Raw genomic sequence first — 4,495 nt, 5'->3', positions numbered from 1 at the left:
AATTTAAGAAAGAGTAGGCAACTTGACGTTCCCCACAAATACCACATTTATACACACAAATCTATAGCACGAGTCCCCTTGCACGCATTCTATTTCACAATTTCAGCACTGGGGATGCCTACTTTCATGGCAAACCAATTTAAATAATAAAAGAGTAACCACTGTGTTTGTGTAGAGGTAATGTCCTTGTTGGACCATCTTTCCGGGTCTGAATTTCTCTTTTTAGATTAAAATGACGCCTTAGGAATAAACACTGTCTTGTCTGTTAATAATCATTCCTATCTAGAACTATTTTAAATGTAACATATCTACTGTGGATATTTTTCACTGAAAAGATGGCATGACAAACAACAATAATTATTTAATTATTCTGAGCTGAAAATGTAAAAGTATAGAAATAGGAATATAGGGATTCAGACTGCCTGCTTCACAACAATTAAATCAGGTGAGTCTTATCATGTCAAGCACTACTAACCGAACTGTGAGGGGGAAAAAATCTTATCTTCTAGCCTACAAGAGAAATTAGCCAAACTCAGCTTGAATTTTTACACCTCTACTAGACTAAATGGATTAACCAAGGGCCTATCCTTTATGCTTTCAGAATGTAGCAAATGTAACTGAACTGAAAATAAAAGTCAGAATACAGACATTCTTCACAAAACAGAGAAATGCAACATATGAAAATTCATTATTATGACTTTTGCTAATGGTAAACCAATATGTTATACTTGACCTGTATCATTTCTGTTCAAATTTTTACTTTCATCAAGCAAGCTATTCCAACTAACTCATTTGTTCATACAAAACCATACGATTTTCCCTATGTTTTATACTTATGGAGCAAAACTAGATAAAGTGCATATAGACTAACCTCTCTCTATAAGACTAAAAATATTCTTAAAAATACAGATTGATACCCAAAGCTGTATGTGTGCGTGTGTATATGTATGTTGTATATGTATACACATATTTGTCACCTATAAAGTACATACACTCACACACACACACATGCATATGAGATAAAATGGTTTTATATTCAGAATCACTTAAATAATACACTGTGGGAATTACAAACACAACTATAGACATGAAATCAAAACTGATCATAAGAACAGCTAAAGTAAAATATACAGCACAAACTTCCATACCAGACACTACCCTTGGAGGTTCAGATATGTTAACGTACTTGATCCTATAGGATAGGAACCACTTTTGCCCCATTATGGTGATGAGGAGGTCGCAATGACAGTGAAATTAAAATTGCTCAGTGAGAGAGCAGGAATTCAAGAGCAAGCTATATGTCACCAGGGTCCAACTCTTAACCACTCTTTTATATCAACCCTCTTCTTGGGAAAAAGTTTATCACATAAGTATATTTTACAATTCAGATCTTATTTAGTTTTAGAGTGACAGGTCACTGAGAAAATATGAAGCATGTCTAGTTATATAAAAATTCTTCTGGAATTGGTAAATTGAAATTTTGAAAAATATACAATGATATATGCTAGAACAATATATTAACTCAAGAGATAGCTAGCATCTTCTCCTCTTGGCTTTAGCATTGTATAAGAGCATTCAGGCAATGGGAACAGCATGTGCAAAAGCACAGAGCTGTGGTGGATGAAGGAGCTCACTGTTACTTATCTGTGGGGCATGTATGGAAAAAGCGGTGGAGAGAGCTAATGCTAAAGATATTGGAACCAGAGATAGTAATTAGTAAAGGTCTTTGTGGGAAGCATTATATTACTTTCATCTAAAAAAAATAATAATTCTGTCAATGATGTGGATAACCTGAACATAGGGAGGTCCATCAGAACTGTTACATCATATTGAAGATGTGGGCATCAACTAAAACAACAGAAGATGGGTGGGAGGGCAAATGCTTGTTGAAACGACAGTTCTAAGGGATTCATGACAGTGAGTCATCAGTAGGACACGGAAACTAAAAAAGCATAAAGCTTCAAGCTTGAGAGACTGACTAATAAGGCCATGTCATTAACCAAGAGAGGGAGCAACTCAGGGTAAAAGCACTGTAAGGTGACAGAGAGAAGAAATGAGACAACTGAGTCAACATTAAGTTTGAGGATCCTCCAAGGGTAAATGACAGTGCTAACCAGTAATCCATATGAAGAAATGATTTGGAACTTAAGAGGGAGGACCAAGTTGCAGGTAGATCATGAAGAAGGTCTCACATCACTTCTTGCACATGATAAATTTTTTACCAAATAAACTATAGGTATAATCCCTCAATTATGCAGCATAATCAAAGGACAGAGTGATCTAATTAGCTGAACCTTACAACCTTTTATTCTCAAACATTATGTTAAAATTATATTAATTTTGGTGGTTTCCCAATATATTCTCTATCTTAACAGAGTATATAAAACCTCATTCTTAGGGCTTGGGATGTTGGTCAAAGAGTATATAGTTGCAGTTTGACAGGAGAAATAAAAGATAAATATTTAAGGTGATGATAAACTAATTATCTTGATTCATTCATTCCATGCTTCATATACATTGTAGCGTCACTGTGTAACCCCATAATTATGTATGAGTATCATTTGTCAAAAAATAAAAAAATGTATAATTATTTTTCATAAATTTCTAACATTAACTGTCTTACTAGAACACTGATAGCCTTAGCAACCATTATTGTACTCAAAGTTATTCACCACCACCCTAAATGTCCCCAGGCTACTAATATTCCCTCCCCTCTTCTAGGTAGGATGCCCTTGCCATTTCTCATAGCCTGATCTACCTATCTCACAATTGCTGTATTTAATCTGGATTAAAATAACACATAACAAAGCTTATTAAAATTATATGTAAAGTAAAAACACTGACTCAAGATAAAAGCACCTAACAGTCTTCCCTATACAGTAAGAAAAAGAGCTTTATAATAGCTATTTTGAATGTTGGATGAAGGAAGGGGGTTTTTGATTACTTTCTCTTAGATATGTTCCTGGAACATATCTTATTTCTAAATAAATGAGAGTTTGCTAAAACAAAACAAAAAAAACAAAACTTCTAACTTTTCAAAATTCACATAGTAATAATAAAGAATGAACTCTTTCAATGAACCGTCTACACCAGAACTTATTTTTCTATCTGTTCAGGCTACATGAAACCACTGAAACATTTGATGACTTGTGAGCTGCTTGAACTGATATTTCCAATTCAAACTAGAAGGCTGAAGGATTTGTAATGGAACTTTGGTGCCAATTCAATCTGGTCATTCCATGGAGAGACAGATTCAGACTGATCTACTATAGCAAATCCAATGTTCCATAAGTCACAGAGGTTATATCATAAGTGAGAAAGGATGATCAAATGCAGTGTCTGTGAGCTAACACAAGAATAATTCTTTTAACCTTGCAAGACAGAAATTGAAACTGAAAAGCCCTAGCTTTGCAAAAGCCCTGACTCATGAAGATAGCATTCATAGAATTCTTTTCTAGATTCTCTTTTTATTTAGCTAAATAAAAGAAAGTTTAAGAAAGTCAAATTTCTTGATTAATACTGACTGATCAGTTTGGGCTCTTCCTTGTAAATACATGTAAATGTGAGGTAAAGGAAATACTTTGCAGTGACAATAGCACAATATACCATAAGTAACATCTATTAAATTCTGATGAATACAATAACTCAGTGCTCTTGGATTAAGAACTCTGAGGTAGAGTTTTGGCTGTCAAGTAATGTCAAAGATGGACAGACAGATGATAGGCAATTAGATGAACAGTCATTATTTAAATCTTCTCTTGGAATATAGTATATTTATAAACTACTTACTAGTTAACTCTCAGTTAAATGCCCAGTGTTTTCTTGGCTTATGTTTATAAAAATTGTAATCATTAGTCAAATTCAGACCAAACTACATTCGACACTCAATCAAGAAGAGCAGGCTGAACAGCTGCATCTTTCTGTTTGCCATTATTGTCAATGAGTTAGGTATGTGTTATAATTACAGTCTTAATAGGATGTCGGGATGTTCTGTAACAAATGGAAAATTCGTCAGAAAGCAACAGGGCACTTGTTTCACATGAACTGTGGTGATACAAGATCAAGTCCGCTGTGTTAAGGAGGAGGAACAGTGATAAATAACAGCCTGTTGCCATGCCAGTGCTGTCCACACATTCCTTAGGTGAGGTCACCAAATTTCAAAGACACATCTGCCAGGTAGCACCTTACTAATTAAAGACATTGCTCTAAAACTCACAAATCTGCCCTAATATTTTAGGAAGTTGAGGTAAATAGAAAAGACTTTGGGAATGCGGTTGATTTAAATAAGCAGTTACAGTATTCCCTGGTGTCCTAAGTCCATAAAAAAAAAAAAATCTATTGGAGGAAATTTAACTTTTGTCCTGCCAAACCACCTCTGGCTTTGAAAATGAGAGGATTTTAAAGAACCCAAATACGGGACATAGATGACAAAAATATCATAGAAAACATCAACAAAATAAAAAGCTGGTTCTTTGAAAAAATTAACAAGATTGAT

The sequence above is a fragment of the Carlito syrichta genome, unplaced genomic scaffold (genome assembly GCF_000164805.1).
Source record: "Carlito syrichta isolate Samal-C Ts95f unplaced genomic scaffold, Tarsius_syrichta-2.0.1 Scaffold259777, whole genome shotgun sequence".
Taxonomy (NCBI): Eukaryota; Metazoa; Chordata; class Mammalia; order Primates; family Tarsiidae; genus Carlito; species Carlito syrichta.
This window is presented reverse-complemented; position numbering follows the sequence as displayed.